The sequence below is a fragment of the Sarcophilus harrisii genome, chromosome 1, assembly GCF_902635505.1.
Source record: "Sarcophilus harrisii chromosome 1, mSarHar1.11, whole genome shotgun sequence".
Taxonomy (NCBI): Eukaryota; Metazoa; Chordata; class Mammalia; order Dasyuromorphia; family Dasyuridae; genus Sarcophilus; species Sarcophilus harrisii.
Genome location: NC_045426.1, coordinates 521,206,688 through 521,226,562, shown reverse-complemented (window position 1 = coordinate 521,226,562; position 19,875 = coordinate 521,206,688).

Below are 19,875 nucleotides of genomic sequence, written 5' to 3'. Positions count from 1 at the left end.
TGAATCACAGCACAGTATTTTCACTTTCTTTGTTGTCCATTGCTGTTTCTTTGCTTTTTTTCTCATTTTCTTCCATATTGTTGTAATATAAAATAAATTAAAATTAGTTAAGTATAGAGGAGAAGAAAAAAGTTACCAAAAATGAAAGAAAGAATATATTCCTTCAATTTGTGTGCATATGGAAGATTCTTTGAAGAATAGATTGCTTACATTCAACTTTGAAAAATAGAGAAGATATTAAATTGCATTAATTTACCATTTAAAAATTAACATGAGTTAAGTATAGAGAAGAAAAAAGTTACCAAAAATGAAAGAGAGAATATATTCCTTCTATTTGTGTGCACATGAAAGATTCTTTGAAGAATAGTTTGCTTACATTTAAGTTTGAGAAATAGAGAAGATATTAAATTGTATTAATTTACCATTTTAATGTTTCTTAAATTTTAATATGATTTAAAATCCTAATTTTGTTCTTTCATTTTATAGTTATTATCTATATAAAAACACCTGCACTGCTAATTATTTCAATCTCCTCTCTTCTCTTTCAGGATAGAATATCAATAAGAAAGTATATTCAAAAGACTTAAGAAAAGAAAGTCTTCCTTCTTATCCTGCATCCCATTATCCCTTCATACAGTTGGTAGTACTGCATAATTTTGTTTCTGAAGAAAGAAGCAGGAAAGACATTCAAAATAAAAAAAGAATATAAGAATAAAAAACAGTACACTGGAGTAAAGTAAGGTGATAATAGTTAACATATAAATAATTTTGTAACTTCTAGTACTATGGGATATAAAAATAGAAACTAAAAAAAACTATTCTTATATTGCTTGTATTGCATAGTGATAATATACTATAATTGTATATGTTGATTGAAGGGATCTTACTGAAAAAATGAGAATCAGGAAACCCTTTAAAAATCAACACATAAACTTAACCTTGATAGATATGTGATTTCTAAAGAATATATATAATATACATATACATATATGTGTGTGCATGATGTGGAATGGTGAGAGATGATTAGAGAAATACACATTCACACACAGAGTGATAGGGAGAGACAGAGGAATAAAAGGGGAAGAGAGACAAACAGACAGATAGAGATGGAAACAGACAGACATTCAGAGAGAGAGGGAGGGAGGGATGGCAAAAAAGTGAAGGAACAAAAGTAGAAAAGAGAGTGAAGAAAAGGCATAAGTGAAAAATCTTTGGATTTTCCAGCACTTTAAAGAAAATCCCACATGAAGTTGCAGTAAAAGAGACAGAAAGAGTCCTTATATAAGGAGAAAAAAAAAAAAAAAGCCAGGACAAAGTGAAAACCAGGATAAAGATTACATTGGAGAAGATTCCCCTTCTCTTACTCCACTCAAAAATTTGTGAGAGGAAGGAGAAATATGAGACAATAGTTTTAAATTTTAACCAATTGTTTTTATTCATAAGACACTAACTAATCCATGTATAACTTGTAAATTGCCTAATGTGAAAATGCATGGAAGGGGGAGTTTGTTATATGCTTTTCTCTTTCACTGGCCTGTCCTCACTATCATCTTTATACAGTGTATTACATGGTGCTAAAGTAATTGTTCAATGCTGAGGGTTAAAGTATGGGTTTTTAAGATACAAACCAAGCAAATAAGAGCCTGAATAATCTTGTATGCTATGTTGTATGCTATGTATAGAAAGGTAGGTGCTGTAAACAGTAGAGATTGAAAAAAAGAATTAATAGTCACATCATCACTGGGATGCTTACATATTCCTACCCAACCCTACCTCATGGAAGTCTGGACATGAGGGGAAAATTCCATGTTCCAGTTAAGATGAAACATAGTTGGTTTTTATGGGAGTTGGGCATGGAAGCTTACAGCAGCTACTACTGATGCCAATATATTCCCTGAAACTTTTCCCCTTCATTATAAATAATTCTTTGTTCTGACCCCCATCTACTATAAATCTACTTTTCACTGAAATGGAGATTCAAGTTGTCTTAGGCCAGAACATAGAAGGAGACAGATGTCTGTAGTGTTGCTGTATATTGTCCCTTTGAGACAAGAAAAGCTATTCCCTATGTATTCTATGTTAGCAATTTGTCTTTCTCTAAATTTTTCAAACACAGAGCAAAATGCCACCGTCTAGAGCTCAACTACCTAGATAAACAGGGAGAATTTTCTTTTCTATATGAGATGAAAGATAAACATCAAGGAATATAAGCAACATATTTTTGGAAGAATTTAGCAATGAATAATTATAATGATAATACACATTTCTTGCCTACCATTTCCAATCATTTGTCATAAAACTGATAAAATAACATGAATATATAAACAACTTTTTTTTTTTTTTGCTTTTATGAACCAATAGCATCTATTTAGAAATGAGGTTGAACAACTCTAATTTACTCATCTTACTGTCTTTTTATGTGACAAAAAATGGAAAAGAATGCTGACTCTTCTGACTGGTTTCATCAAAATCTCACAACTCAGTACTGATTCCAAAATTTTCTTCCCAAGGCTTCTCTTATGATCAATAGCACCCCAGTGACACTGAACAGAGATGGATCAACAGACATGGCAGTTTGCTTTTCCAACTCGGATTTTTAAAATGAATCAAAACAAATATAAGTCACAAAGAGTGATCTAGTAGACTGGTTTGTAGTCATTTTTCTTTTAGTACTTGATGATCATTTGTTTCCTATTTCAATAACACTTCTTTTTTCCAAATGATAAATTATGAAAAGACTGGATATCAACCACTGACTCAAACAAGTTGGAGATTAATACTGAGAGCGATGTACACAAGAAACATTCCTGAATAAAAAGTTTCTTACTATTTCTTATACTTGGTTGGATTAAAGGATAAGGATTTCCTGAAAGATAAGAAATGGGAGGATGCTTGGAAACAGGCAATGTACCCATAATCTATATGAAATCTCATTTTGTTTCACAAGTCTCATTGTTTATGTCTGATGATAGACTACATAGAAATTATGTTCTATAGCCTAAATTTTGTTTTTAAATTTTCACTACCTCATGCCATAAGAATTGATCTGTTTATAATATTAATTTTGCCTTCACATTTCATTTTAATAGAAGTATTTTTGTTAATTTTATAAGACTTATTGCCATATATAAATGTGATTTTTTTTAGTTTCAAAATTTATTTGTCTAGGATGTTAGAATGAAGGGATGTGTTGATCATGCCTTTGGACATCTCTCAACTTATAAGGAGATGAACAACAACAATTAACCCCATAATTCAATAATCAAATTAGGTACTTGGAAAAATGACACTTGGAAAAATGACTAGAACCAATGTCATAGGACTTGCATGATAATACATATATGCAACATATTATTTGACTAAGTTACATAACATTCATAGACAGCAGTTTCTTTTTTGTTTAATTTTTATTTATTTATTTTTCAAACTTATTCTATTTAAAGAAACAGAATTAGAACAAAAGGAAAGTAATACAAAACAAAATGAAATAAAACAAGAGAAAATTGTCATATGCCCAGCAGAATATCAGGGAGTATTCAAAATACAAAACAAGAAATACCATTTCAAAAAAGTATGCATATTTATAGAAGAAATTATATTCATGGGTGTCCATCTTTTCTTTTCTTCCTTATAAATTGTTCTTTTCTTCTTTGTATACACCCTTTTATTTTATTATTTTTCTGCCTTTCATCCTCCTCTCGCCCTCAAGCAGGTTATCATTAATAAAGGATTATATTTATATACAAATGTGTGAGTATGTACACATACCTATGTCCACAATACACACATATAACTTTCCTTTCCTTGCTTACGCTTTGCTTTAATTCTTCTAAATTGCCTTGCTATATTACATAACCTCCTTCCAAGCATGGACCCTCCCTTAAGTCTTCCACCACCCTTTACTTCCCTGTACATCTTCCATCACCCCTTATTTCTTTATAGATTTTGGAGGATGCTATACCTTCTATAGAGTATATGTAGTGTTGCCTAGTGAACCCATTATGGATGTAAGTAGGTTTATAAATAATTTTGTTGGATATGATATTTTTGTATGCAGGCTTAGTTCTTTTGATTATTGATAGATATGATTCCAGAATCTGCAGTCTTTAATTATAGCTACTCATAAGTCCTGTACAATTTTAATCGTAGCTCCAGCATATTTCATTTTTTTTTTCTTATTTCTAGCAAAATTTTCTCTTTGATGTGGGGGTTTTAAAATTTGGCAATGTTGTTCATATGTTTTCAATAAAGGAGTTGTTGCGGTGGTGATCAGTAGATTTTTTCCCCCTATTTCTATTTTTCCCTCTCATTTTATCATTCCAGGACAATTTTCTTGGATTATTTCTTGCATGATTGTGCAAAGATCCTTTTTGCCCACAACTTCTGGCAGTCCAATTATTCTTAGATTTTTTTTCTCTTCTTAATCTGTTCTTCAGATCTGTCATCTTTCTTATAAAATATTTCATGTCCTATTTTTTTCATTCTTTTTAATATTTTGTTATTTCTTGGTCTCTCATAATTTTATTGGTTTTCCCTTTGCCAATTCTAATTGTAAAAGAATTATTTTTGTCTCTGAGACTCTGTAGCTCCTTTTCTAGTTGGTTAACTTTTTTCATAATTTTCTTGTTTTCCTTGTGTGTGGAATGGAGAGATAAAGTGGAGAACTTAAATTCTTTTTCTGCATATTTTATTATTTCTATGTCTCTGTGACCTGCAGAAGTATGTTGTGTGCAAGCCAATATTTACTTAAAACTAGATATATTTACTTAACCAGAAATGATGATATTTATCTTTGTTCAATGTTATCAATATTTAGATTATTTGAAGGTCTGACTGATGATTCCTCTCAGAATCAGGGATACAAAGCATTCCGTTCTAATCTGCCTTTGGCATCAATGTTTAACATTCAATAAGGGGAGAGGGCACCTATTTCTCAATGCTCCCCAATCTATGATGTAATCCTTTGTAACCAAACCTATAAAAACTGTATATCTTTCCTAAATGTTTAGCCCTTCTACTGCGAGCTTTCTCTCTTTCCCTCCTTGCAGTAGAATTACTCATTCTCATGAGAATTTATTAATAAATAACTTTTCTGCTTTCTACTGAGTGATCTCTGAGTAGTCATTTTAGATAAGGGTCTTCCACATCCCTCACACTTGTATGTGTTTTATTTTTAAAAGTTTTTCTTCAATGGCTCTCATTTGATTTTTACATTATTTCTATAAATTCTAAAAATTTGCTCTGGGTAGGAGCCATTTCATGTTAGTCTTTGGGGTAGATGCATTTTTTTTATTTCAAAGCCCTCTGAAGATGAATCATGGTTTTCTCTGTTCCCATAGTATGTGTCTATGGTGAGATTTTTTTTTTTTCTTGGAAGATTCATTTTTTTTTAAATTTTTATTTGTTTTAGTAAGAGGTATTAGTGTAAGCTCTTCTAATCATGGGGTGGGAAATGGTCCCTTTGGCTTTACTTTAGCCATCTCCTCTGACCAAGAACCACAAAGCAAGAGCTCACCTCATCCAGTAAATGCCCCCAACAAACAGTGTCCCTGCTTCATTGCTTCTGCACTCATCAGGTGCTGTTTTTTTGTTTTTTTTTTCTTGCCTATGGCCATGTTTCTGCAGCACAGTCAAGGCAAGTGTTCCTAATCAGCTGAGGTTCCCTCAGTCTTCCCAAACTCAGACCCTAATTCCATAAATAGGCCAGGAAATGAAAGTCATTGTGATCCTTGCAGAGCTCCAATCACATCTAGCTAGTCCAAGGAATCCCCACTTATTATTTTTATGGAGCTAGTCAGGAAGTGTTTAAATGTCACTAAGGTTAATCCTGGGCCCCAGATATTTCTTTGGATCTTCTCTAGTCTTTCTTCAGATTGTCTTGGGTTGTATCATGAGGACCCCTGTTCTGTCCCAGCCTTCTTTTTTTTTTTTTTTTTTCCAACCAGGCTTTGTTCATTCTGAGGTGAAATTGGGAGAGCCTGAAATTTACCAAGCTACTCCACCCAGAATCCAAGCTACTCCACCCAGAATCCACCCAACATCAGTTTCTTTATCTCTAAAGTGTGATAGTTGAACTAAATGTCCTTTAAGTTTTCATTTCCACTTTAAATTTGTGGTCCTGTAAAAGACTAAAACATCAAATGAGAGTTAGAAGAAAATTTAAAGATTTTCTAGGTCAAATATTAAACTTTATAAAATAAGATAGTTGAAGAGCTTGAGATGCTAAATTATTTCTCCAGGGTCACATAGGTATTAAATTGTAAACTAGAACTAACCCCAGGTCTGTTGATGCTGTTTATCCCTTTCATCACACCATATCATCTTTCCTCTTTAATCAAAAAGGAAATTTTATTACAAAAGGTTATATATTATAGAATAAAGACATAAGAACATCAAAAAAAAAAGCTTTAAGATATATAGATGCTTAACCTCCTTCTGTCTCATCAATTAATTCTTTCCTGTTCCAAGGGCATCAGTAAAACACTCCAGGAGTAGACATACCTGACTTGTTTTTATTCTTCTATCATATTGAGATCCTTCTTATCTCAAAATAGATACAAAACTCCATATCCATTGCATTCTCAGTTATCATCTAACAATATTGAGAGCACAAAAGAATGATTTTAGGTGAATATTTTTTTCCTAAATAATCGACAGATTTCAGTCTTTCTCATTAACAAATAAATTCTTGGCTATATATCCTATGTTAGTAGGATGTTTTCAGTGCAATTTGGTAAGAAGTAATTAAATACCCATGTACAAAACTGTGTGGGAAGTAATATATCAAAAACATAGACCAAAAAATTAAACTTTCCCCCATAATACTATATAAGTACCAAGCAAAATTTATAATAACATACTCATACCATTCTGAAATGATCTAGAAGACACAAATTATTGGTGTACCTGAAGTCTATGATGAAAAAGAAAAGTCTGGATAACATTCTTCAAGAATTCCTCAAGAAATACTGCCCCAATGTTAGAGAAACAAAGGGAGAAATAAATGTTGAAAGAATCCAAATATCAACTTCAGAAAAAGATTTTATAAGGAAAATTCCAAGGAACATTGTTGCAAAACTCCAAATCTCAAGGTAAACATACTGCAAGCTGCCAAACAACAAAAATTTAAATATTAAGAATCAATAATTAAGATTACCCAGAATTTGACAGGTTTTACAATAAAAAATCAGAAGTGCTGGAATATCATATATCCCAGGAGGCAAAGGAACCAGGGTTACAACCAAGAATTAACTACTCAGAGAGACTCAGCATCATATTTCCAGAGAGATGATAGATCTTCAATGAAGTTAAAGATTTTTGATCATTTCTATTGAAAAAAAAAAAAAAACAGAACTAAACAGAAAATTTAATCTACAAAGACAGGACTGAAGAGAAGCATAAAAGTGTAAATGGGGAAATATCTGTTACTTTAAAAGTTTATATCCCTAGATGGGAAAGTGATACATGTAACTCTTGAGAATTGTATCTTTGTTGGGGCAGACAGAGGGAACCATCCTGTGGGTGGAGGGTGTGATTGTAAATGGACTCTGATGTGATGATACCAAAGAAAAAGACATTAAGGGGTGGGAAAAGATCTGTAATGAAAAAAAGAAGAAAGGGAAGATAAAAATGAAGTAATTAGTTGACATGAAGAAAAGAAAAAAGACCTTTTAAAATTAAAGCAAAGAAGGGAGGGGGATAAGCATTGTAAGAATCTTGATCTCATCAATTTGGGCTCCAAGAGAGAATAACTTAATCATTCAGTATTTTAGGTAATCCTATAAAGAAGTATGAGGAGAAAGAGGAAAAAGAAGGGGGCAGAAATACTAGGGGGAAAAGAGAAGGAGAGAAAGAGTGAGAGGAATTAAGGCAATGGTTGAAATGTTTAAAAAACACTACTAAGAGAAGGGGTAGTAAGAGATAAGGTAGTGTGTGTGATGGGTAAAGATAGCACTACTAAGGACAGGATGGAAAGAGAAAAATAAACATATGGAGGGGAGAATAAAGAATGGATAGAAATACAGAGCTGGTAATCATGACTATGAATATGAATGGAATGAATTCTCCCATAAAACTTCTGTTTTATGCAAATGGCAGATTAGATTAAAAAACAAAATCCCACAATATGTTGTTTACAAGAAACACATTTGACCAGACAGATATATAGGGAATAAAAGTAAAAAGCTGCAACAGAATTTATTATGCTTCAGCTAAATTTAAAAAAAAAAATAAGGGTAGAAATTCTGGTCTCAGATAAGCAAAAGTAAAAATAGATCTTAATAAAAGAGATGAGGAAGGAAAGTACATCTTGAAAAAGGACACAGTGAAGTAGTAACAATATAGTAACCTCAAAACAATGAAGTCATAGCCATACTAAATGTGTATGCCCCAGGTAGTAGTGCAGCCAAATTCCTAGAGAATATTTTAAGCAAGTTAGAGCATGAAATAGATAGCAAAACTATTCTAGTAAGGGATCTCAACCTACCCCTCTCAGAATCAGACAAATCTAACCACAAAATCAACAAGAAAGAAATTAGTGAGGCTAATAGAATTCTAGAAAATCTGGATATGATATGAACAGAAAAGAATACATCTTTTTCTCAGAAGTATATAGCACCTACACAAAATTGTCCATGTATTAAAGCATAAAAATCTCATAATGAAGCACAGAAAGGAAGAAATAGTAAAGGTTTCCTTTTTGACCACAAAGCAATAAAATTATATTTAATGAAGAACCAGAAAAAGACATACTTGATGCTAATTGGAAATTAAATTATCCAGTTCTAAAGAATATGTGTCAAACAGCAAATCACAGAAACAATCCATAATTAATGCAAGAGAATGAACATAATGAAACATACCAAAGCCCCCAGGATGCAGCCAAAGCAGTTCTTGGTGGAAACTTTTTAACTCTAGCTATATAAATAAAATAGAGAAAGAGGAAATCAATGAATTAGGCATACAACTAATATAGCTGGGGAAAGAACAAATTAAAAACCCTCAATTAAACAGCAAATTAGAAATTCTGAAACTCAAAAAACAGTAATAAAATTGAAATTAAGAAAACTATTGAACTAATAAATAAAACTAAGAATTGGTTTTATGAAAAAAATCAACAAAATTTGGTTAATTTGATCAGAAAAAAATTGCCCAGATTAAGAGAAAAGGAAAACATTACTTAAATAGTCCCATTTTAGAAAAATAAATTGAAAAAATTATTAGTGACCTCCCTAAAGAAAAACCTCCAGAGCCACATGGATTCACAAGTGAATTCTACCAAACAATTAATTACAATACAATATAAACTATTTGAAAAAATTGGTTAAGAAGGAGTTCTGCCAAATTCCTTCTATGACACAAATATTTACTGATACCTAAACCAGTTAGAGCCAAAACAGGGAAAAAATAATTATAATCCAATCTCCCTAATGAATTTTGATGCAAAAATTTTAAATAAAATATTATCAAAGAGATTATAACAATTTATCAACATGATAATATACTATTACCAAGTAGGTTTCATACCAGAAATGCAGGGTTGATTCAGTATCAGAAAAAAACATTTATCATAGTTGACCATATCAATAACAAAACCAACAAAAATTATAAGATAATCTCAATAGATGCAGAAAAAGCTTTTGACAAAATATAGTCTATTCCTAAAATGCTAGAGAACATAAGGATAAATGGAGCTTTCCTCAAAATAAAAGGCTGTATCTATCTAAAACCAACAGGAAGATTATTTGTAAAGAAAAAAAAGTTGGACACATTCTCAAAAAAATCAGGTGTGAAGCAAGAATGCCTCTTATCACTATTATTCAACATTGTATTAGAAAGGTTGGTTTTAGCAATGAGAATAGGCAATGAAGAAATAAAATTATCACAATTTGCAAATGATATGATGATATGCTTAGAGAATCATAGAAAATCATCCAAAAACCTACTGGAAACAAGTCAGAGTTTTAGCAACATTGCAGATATAAGATGAATCCAGACAAATCATCAGCATGTCTGTATATTATTGACAAAGTCCGTCAACAAGAGATTAGAAAGATAAATTCCATTTAGCTGTAGACAAAATAAAATATTTGGAGGTCTACCTGCTAAGATAAAAATAAGAACTATATAAAGACAATTACAAAACACTTGTCACGCAAATAAAGTCAGATTTAAACAATTGGGAAAATATCAATTGCTCAGGGATAGCCCGACCTAAAATATAAACATGAAAATTCTGACTAATTTGTCTATTTGTTCAGTACCATACCAATCAAAGTGCCAAAAAATATTTTTATAACTAGAAAAAAAATTATAACAAAATTCATCTGAAAGAACAAAAGATCAGGAATATCAAAGGAATTAATGAAAAAAATACAAAGGATGTTGGATCAGCAGTACCAAACCTAAAATTATATTATAAAGCAACAGTCATCAAAACCATTTGGTACTGGTTAAGAAACAGAGTGCTAAATCAGTAGAATAGATTAGATACACATGATACAATAATTAATGCTTATAGCAATATCAAATTTGATAATCCTCCAAACTCCAGCTTCTGAAATAAGAAATCACTATTTCACAAAAACTCCTCAGAAGCTTAGAAATTAATAAGTTAGAAATTCAGTATAGACCTATATCTCATATCCTATACCAATATTAGTTCTAAGTACATACAAGATTTGGGCATACATGTTGATACCATAAACAAAAAGAGATACCTATTAGATCTTTGGAGAAGGGAAGAATTTATGACCAAGCAAAATTCGTAATAACACACTCATATCAACCTGTGTCCAACATCTTGAATGACTTACTTGTCATCTACATAAGTATTGCTTAATCTTTGACTTCAACTTCTAAATTCTAATAACATTTATATTATTCAAAAGCACTATCATTCTATTTTATTAAGTATAATTTTACTTCAATTTTAATATTTTCTTTTTGTTATCATTATTAAGTTCATTAAGAGTAGAAGTATGTATGATTCATCACTATAACTTCAATTCCTAAAAGGTCTCTTTCATTTATAGCTGGCCTTAAATGAATGTAAATGGAACTAACTTCAAGTAACAAATTGTTTCAAGAAATCTTGTTATTCTAAAATCAGTTCAGACTTGCCAACTCCTTGGTAACTCAGAGATTGAATTTTAGATTACTGTTTTTAGTATTACAAAATCAATAACAAACCAACAGAAATAATATTATAATCCCAATAGATGCAGAAGAAGCTTTTGACTAAATACAGTACCCATTCCTAAAACATTACAGAACATATGAATAAATGGAGCTTTCCTTAAAATAATAAGCAGTATCTGTATAAAACCAACAGCAAGCATTATTTGTAATGGAGACAAGCTGAATATATTCCTAATAAGATCAGAGGTGAAACAAGGATGCCCATTATCACCAATATTTTTCAATATTTTACCAGAAATGTCTGAGCAATAAGAAAACAGAAAGAAATTAAAGAAAATAGAATAGGTAATGAGGAGATACAATTATTAGTCTTTGCAGATGATATGATGTTTAGAAAGTCATCCAAAAAAACTATCTGAAACAATGAACAACTTTAGCAAAATTTCAGTATATAAAATAAAACCACACAAATCATTAGCATCTCTATATGTTACCGACAAAGCCCAGCAGCAAGAGATAGAAAAATGCCATTTAAAATGACTGATGACAAAATTAAAGCCATCTATAGTCATAAGAAAAATAATCTAAACCACTATTGACTAGAGAAATGCAAATTAACACAACTCTGAAGTGTAGTGTTCTCAGGTTTGGTTTTCTTGAGGTCTCTGGAGAAGCCTTCCTTTCAGTTCAGTAATCACCACAAGAGTAGGCAGGGCTTAAAGTCCAAATCCTTTATTGTCTCTTTCCTGGGGCTAGGCAGCTTTCTCAGGCCAGCTTTAGTCTCTGTGAAGAAATGCAGGAGGAGAGCCTGCCACTAGGAACCAGACCGAAAGTGGAAATGAATTTCTTTCTCCTTCCCTCTGAGAGCTTAAGCTCCTGCCTCCAGCTCTCTTGTCTTATGCCTCTGAATCTACATCTAGATTAGATGATAGGAAAAGACAATAATAAATGTTGGAGGGAATGTGGTAAAACTGGGACACGAATGCATTTTTGGGAGAATTGTGAAATTGTTCAGCCATTCTGGTAAGCAATCAGGAACTATGTCCAAAGGGTTATAAAACCGTGTATACCCTTTGATCCAGTAATATCACTATTTTGTCTATATCACAAGGATGCCATTAAAGAAGGAAAAAGGATCCACATGTAGAAAAATTATTGTAGCAGCTCTTTTTGTGGTCAGAAAGAATAGGAAAAAATGAGTAGATGGCCACCAACTGGGGAATGGTTAAGTAAGTTATGGAATATTAATTTAACAGCATATCATTGTTCTGTAAAAATGATGAACAAGCTGATTTTAGAAAGAAATACAAAGAACATTTTACTGTATCTATAATTGTGTATACCATTTACTAATTATTTTAAAAAAAGCTTGTTTACTTAAAATTATTGACAAGTTTATAGAGTATCTCTTCAGTGTGCTTTCCAACTGAATAACTTAAAAGAAAGGAAACATAAATATAATATGTAGAGTAATTAAAGCTGGAGTCTCATTTTAATCAAAAGACAAAAATATTATTTTACCTATAAAAGGAACTAAAAAATCCAAAGTATATACATTTGAAGGGAAATTAAATAAATTAAAGTTAAAGAGGAAGGAATGAATTAATATTCTACAAATGAAATCTAATTTTCTCAGATTAAAGAATCTAATATGTTTGAAGGATAACAGTAAGACAAAAAGCAAGGATAAGGAAGTGTAAAATGTACCTTGCTTAGATTTGCAAAAGAGATGAAAACATTTTTTTAAAAAATATTTTAGGAACTTTAGAAGAGGAAGCCTGATAATGAGACTTGGAAAAATAAGGTAAAAAGCAGTTGAAGGAACATATTGGGTGGGTAAAAGAGTCTGGTCTTATTCAGAAGAGAAAATTAAAGGTCATTGAAAAATATTCTAATAGGAACCTGTTGAAGATGGTTGTGAAGGGCATAGTGGACAAATAATAGATCTGAAATAAAATAAAGGGACAATTTTAGTGATATTTATAATTAATGTTTGCTTTTTGAAAGATTGTATTTCCCCATTAGAAACATAATACATATATCCCTATGCATAATGCCAAGGAGAGTAAGGAAAACATATATCCAAAATTATAATCTAATAATTTTAGGATAAATGATAAGCTTAGAAAGTTGGTAAATGTATCATAATTTTAAATAGAAAGTGAATAAAACTAATGCAATTACTTGCACTTTGATTTGATATTTCTAGGACCCAGATAAAGTACATTAATGCTATGTTGATATTAATATTGACAATGATAATAGGAAATGATATAGTGATATTTAGAAATATAAAAAAAACATGAACAGTATAGAGGAAGGAACTCAAATTTTTAGAAAAAAAAAAATCAGCCTTTCACAGGATATAAAGAGCTAATGAAAAAAGAATTATATTTGTCCAAAAGTAAGCTACTTTTAGAAATCCAAATACAGTGAGATGGGGTTATAAAACAAGGAAGACAATTAAAATAAAAATATTTAAGAAGTTATCACAAGGGATTGTTATTTAAATTAGAAAAGTGAGCAGAAAAAAGAAAGAAGGTAGGAACCACAAATGCATATCATTGGGAGAAAAAAAAAAGGTCAAGGAAAACAGATAGAGAAATACACAAAATTCAAAAGTAATTAAGAGAGTAAATAAATTCAATGTACTTTTTCTGGAAGTAAATGGCAATGGAGTATAGAAGTTTTATAGGATTAGTGTAAATAACTCATCATTTAGTATGAGAATAACTAATTACAAAGACAAAGTCTCTTTTTGCAACAGAAAGAACAATAAAAAAGAAATGAAAACAAAAACAAAAATTAATGGAAGAAATGCTTCAATTAAATAAAAGATAATGGCAGGACAGATAAGGAAACAAAACCCACAATAAACTGCATATAAGAAACACATGCAAAATAAATAAATACACGTACAATGAAAACAAGAAACTACAGTAGTTGAATATACTTCAGATGATTGTAGAAAAATAAAGAGAAAGAAAGAAAGAAAGAAAGAAAGAAAGAAAGAAAGAAAGAGAGGGAGAGAGGGAGGGAGGAAGGGAGGGAAGGAGGAAGGAAGGAAGGAAGGAAGGAAGGAAGGAAAGAATGAAGGAAGGAAGGAAGGAAGGAAGAAAGGAAGGAAGGAAAAGTGGGAAGGAGGGAAAATAGAGAAATAGAGAGGAAATGAATGAAGGAAAGAAGAGGGAAAAGGATGGAGGGAGGGAGAGAGGAGAAGAAGAAAGGAGGAAAGAAGGAAGAAAGGAAAGAAGAGAAAAAGGAAGGGAGGGAGGAAGAAGGAAGAAAGCTAATAGGTCAATTATGGTATCAGCTTAAGTAATATTAAAATTCTCAATATTTGAAAATAGTTGAAATCTTTTCTCCACCACTTTATTAGAATTACCATGTATAATGTCTATCCTTACAGACACAAATTATAGCAGAGCCAGAGAACACAAAAACAAAGTCAGAAAAAGCAGTTATTCTGGACTTGCTATATCCAGAGAAAGTTTATTTTTGAAATAAGATAATTATTGGTACATTGAAAGACTAATGTACAGATACTAGAATGAATACAATATATGGAACATATGGAAAAAAATTTAACTGTTAATTTGTTTTGGTAATTTTATAATTAAAAGATAGAAGAAAGCATCCCTATCAACTATTATATCTATGACATCTTTAAATGAATCTTCTATACGTCATTCCACAGCATTTTCAGTAAGGACATTTGTATGGAGCACAAAGCTTTTGCTATTGAAAATTCACAATGAATGGAATAAATCATTATTCTCATTCAATTCATAGAGTGATGACAACTATCTTCAGAGAGCTAATCTTCAGAGAGCTAAACTCAACTAGAGAGACCCAGAAAAAAGAAGGCCATGATATTAAAAGGATACTAGGACTACTGAGCTACAAATCTGTAATGTGAGAAGGTGACCTAAAGGCCAGGGCAATTTCAGTCAGTGGGCACAGAAGCTGTTAAATCAAAGAAGCATCTGTCTTCTTTATTAGTTAAAATTAGAGAATCTGAATCTGTCTTAGGACTATGACTCCATAATAACATCCAAAATTTTACTTATCTCTCTCAATCAACATGGCACTTTGGATTGAGTATCAAAAATTGGCTTGCCTTCTTGCTAACTTTATCCTTGAGAGCAAATCAATTTCATTTCTTTTTTTTTAAATTTTTTTCCATATACATGAAAAGATAGTTTTTGGCATTCACTTTTGCAAAACTTTGTCTCCCAAATTATTCTCCCTTACTTCCTCCCTCCCAAATAAACATGTGGAATTTTTCTAAACACATTTCCATTTTTTGTCATGCTGCACAAGTAAAATCAGGTCAAAAGAAAAAACAATAAAGAAAATAATAAGCAAACAAACAACAATAACAAAAGATGAAATACTGTGCTTTGATCCACATTCAGTCTCTATACTTCTTTCTCTGAATGCAGATGGGGATTTTCCATCACAAGTCTATTGGAATTTCCTGGAATCACCTCAATGTTGAATAGAGTCAAGTCCATAACAGTTGATGATCATATAATCTTGTTGTTGTGTACAATGTTCTCCTGTTTCTGCTCCCTTCATTTGGCATGGGTTCATATAGACCATTTCAGGTTTTTCTGAAATCAGCCTGCTCATCATTTTTTGTAGAACAATGTTATTCCATTATATTTACATGCCATAACTTATTCAGCCATTCCCTAACTTATGGGAATCCACTCAATCTCACTTCAATATTAAGGAAGCAAGCAATAAATGGATGTATTCATATGGCAGTTGTATTTGAAAGCATATACTATTTTGGCCATTGCTTTGTTCTCTCCAGGGACAGTTAGATGGCACAATGAATAGAGTATCAGGCCAGTAGTCAGGAAAAACTGAGGTTAAATCAAGTCCTAGATTCTCACTAGCTGTGTGACCCTGACCAGTCAGTTTCCTCATCTATAAAATGAGCTGGTAAAGTAAATGACAGATCACTTCAGTATCTTTGCCAAGATAACTCCAAATGAAGTCAGAAAGAGCTGAGCATAACTAAAAAGACTAACCAATACAACAAAATTGTTCTCTCCAGAATAGCATGCCATTTTAAGGGAACACATGCCAGAAATTTAGGAAAATCCTTTAGAAAGGTTTTTTTTTTTTTTTTTCAGATTCCTCAGTTGTAACTGGGCTCTTCTTTTGGAAATGACTTTAAATTTATTTATCTGATTGCCCTCAATTGGATATATGTTGACTGAGGGAAGGAAATATTTTTCATATGTCTTTGGAGCTCCAGAATCTGGCAATAAGCTTTGCTTACAGTAAGTTCTGAATAATTGTCCATTGAATTGAATGGAAGTAAATCTTCCAAAGTAAAATAGTTCAGGGATGTCAAGGGAGTTACCCACTATACAATCAATGGATTGACAAGGATTTATTAATTGCTCACTATAGAATATCTTTGGTTAGTCACTGCTTAATTATTTATTATGAAACAAATAAGAAATAAAATGTTCCTTGTCTTTAGGAAGCTTCTATTCTATTTGGGAAAACAACATATACAGATTTAGATGCCCTCAGCTGCTTTTCTCCTCAGTGTAGTTACTAGAGGCCAAACCCCCAAGCCTTCATTTATAGAGGGTTCAGACTTTTCCAGCTAGGTTCATTTTCCATTTACTATTGTGTTTGGTTTTCACTTATGCACATCAAGTCCCTATGCAAGACACTCTATAGTATCCCTCCCCTTTTCAGCTTTCTTTTACCTATTTCCTTAGCCCATTAGATTTGAGCTCTTTGAAGGCAAAGGCCATATTCTTTTTTTCTTAATTTGCATTTTCAATATATAGAAGAGTGCCTGACTCATAGTAAGTGCTTAATAAATGTGGAGTACATTAGTAGTTAGAGGGAATGAAGAAAGACTTCATTTGGAAGATGGCAATTAAACTGAATCTCCTTCTGCCACTGTTTATAACTTTTTAGAAAATTAAATAGCATTTCATTTTGTCAATTATCCAAAGCCATTTTTCAATACTGATTTTTTAGAGAATTTAAGCTGCAAATTTTCCCCCTCCTTCCTTTTCCTCTCCCTTCCCCAAGATAGCAAATAATCTGGTGCAAGTCTGGTGCACATATATAATCATGTGAAATTAATTTCATCATTAGTCATGGTGTGAAAAAAGGAAAAGAGCAAAAGAAAAAAAATGAAGATAACATGCTTTTAACTGCATTTGGACTCTATGTATTTTTTATTTGGATGTGAATAGCATTTTCTATCATGAGTCTTTTTTATGTGTTAACATATTTGCAACATTGTCTTGCTGCACAAGAAAAATCAAATGAAAAAGGAAAGTAAATGAGTCAGGAAACAAAATGCAAGTAAACAATAAATACAAAAAGAGAGAGAATGTTATGTTGTGATCCACATTCAGTTCTCACATTCTTCTCTGGGTGTAGATGGCTCTCTTCATCACAAGATCATTGGAACTGGCATCAGTCATCTCTTGTTGGAAAGAGTCACATTTATCAGAATTGATTGTCCTATAATATTGATGTTGTCATGTACAATTATATTCTGGTTCTGTTCATTTCACTTAGCATCAGTTCATGTAAGTCTCCCAGTCCTATCTGAAATCATCCTCCTGACCATTTCTTAAAGAAAAATTATATTGCATAACATTAATATTCCATCACTTATTTAGCCATTTTCCAACTTATGGGTATCCATTCAGTTTCCAGTTTCTCGCCACTACAAAAAGGGCTCCCACAAACCTTTTTCCTTTAAGATCTCTTTGGGATATAGACCCAATAGAAATACTGCTGGATTTCAAAGGGTATGCACAGTTTGATAAATATTTGAGCATAATTTCAAATTGCTCTTCAGAGTGTCTGGATCCATTCACAGTTTCACCAACAAAGTATTAGTGTCTCAGTTTCCCCTCCATCATTCCCTCAAATATTCATCATTAATTTTTCCTGTCATCTTAGCCAACCTGAAAGGAGTCATTATCTCTTCCTGTCATCTTAGCCAATCTGTGTAGTGGCATCTGAGTTGTCTTAATTTGCATTTCTCTGATCAACAGTGATTTAGAACACTTTTTCATATGATAGGAAATGGTTTTAATTTCTTCATCTGAAAATTGTCTATTCATATCATTTGATAATTTATCAGTTGGAGAATGGCTTGAATTCTATTAAATTTGAGTCAATTCACTGTATACTTTTGAAATAAGGCCTTCATCAGAACCCTTGAATGTAAAAATGTTTTCCCAGTTTATTATTTCCCTGCTGATCTTGTCTGCATTAGTTGTGCTTGTACAAAAACTTTTTAACTTAATATTAACAGAATTATCTATTTTTTGTTCAATTATGAGTTTCAGTTATTTTTCTGGACACAAATTTTTTCCTTCTCCACAGATCTGAGAGGTATCCTCCCCTATCTTATGTTCTATCCTATGTTCTTCTAATTTGCTTATAATATCACTTTTTATGTTTAAATCAAGAACCCATTTCAACCTTATCTTGATATGTGGTGTTAGGTGTGGATCAATGCCTAGTTTCTTCCATACTAATTTCCAATTTGCCCAGCAGTTTTTGTCAAATAGTGAGTTCTTATCCCACAAACTGGGGTCTTTGGGTTTGGCAAACACTAGTTTACTATAGTTATTGACTAGTTTGTTCTGTGATCCTAAAGTATCACACTGATCGACTTCTCTTCATCAACTGCCAAATGGTGTTGATGACTGATGCTTTATAATATAATTTTAGTTCTGGCACAGGTAGGCCACCTTCATTGGAATTTCTTTTTCATTTATCACTTCAAAATTTGTGATCTTTTATTTTTCCAGATGAATTTTATTGTTATTTTTTCTAGTCTGTAAAATAATTTCTTGAGAGTTTGATTGGTATAGCACTAAATAAGTAGATTAATTTAGGTAATATTGTCATTTTTGTTATATTCACTGGTCTTATCCATGAGCACTTGATATTTTTCCACATTAGATCTTACTTTATTTGTGTGGAAAATGTTTTGTAATTGTGTTCATATAGTTTCTGGCTTTTCTTTGGCAAATAGATTCCCAAATATTTTATACTATCGACAGTTATTTTGAATGGAATTTCTTTTTGTTTCTTTTGCTGCTGGATTTTGTTGGTAATATATAAAAAGGCTTTTGATTTATGTGCATTTATTTTGTATCCTTCAACTTTGCTGAAGTTATGGGTTGTTTCTAATAGTTTTTTAGTTGATTTTCTAGGGTTCTCTAGGTATACCATCATATCATCTGCAGAAATGATAATTTGGTTTCCTCATTACCTATTCTATTTCCTTTAATCTCTTTTTCTTCACATTGCCAAAGCTAACATTTCTAATACAATATTAAATAGTAATAATGATAGCTGACAACCTTATTTTATCCCTGATCTTACTGGGAATGGTTGTTTGTCACTATTAAATATGATGCTTGGTGATGGTTTTAAATAGATGCTAATGATCATTTTACAAAAACAGTTCATTTATTCCTATAGTCTGTTGTTTTTAATAAGAATGTGTGTTGGGTTTTATCAAATGCTTTTTCTGCATCTAGTAAGATAATCATATGATTTTTTTTGTTATTTTGGTTGTTGATATAGTCATTATGCTAATAGTTTTCGTAATATTGAACCAGCTTTGCATTCCTGGTATAAATCCTACTTGGTCATAGTGTACCCTGGGGATGACTTTCTGTAATCTCAAAATTGGTGATATTTTATTTAACATTTTTG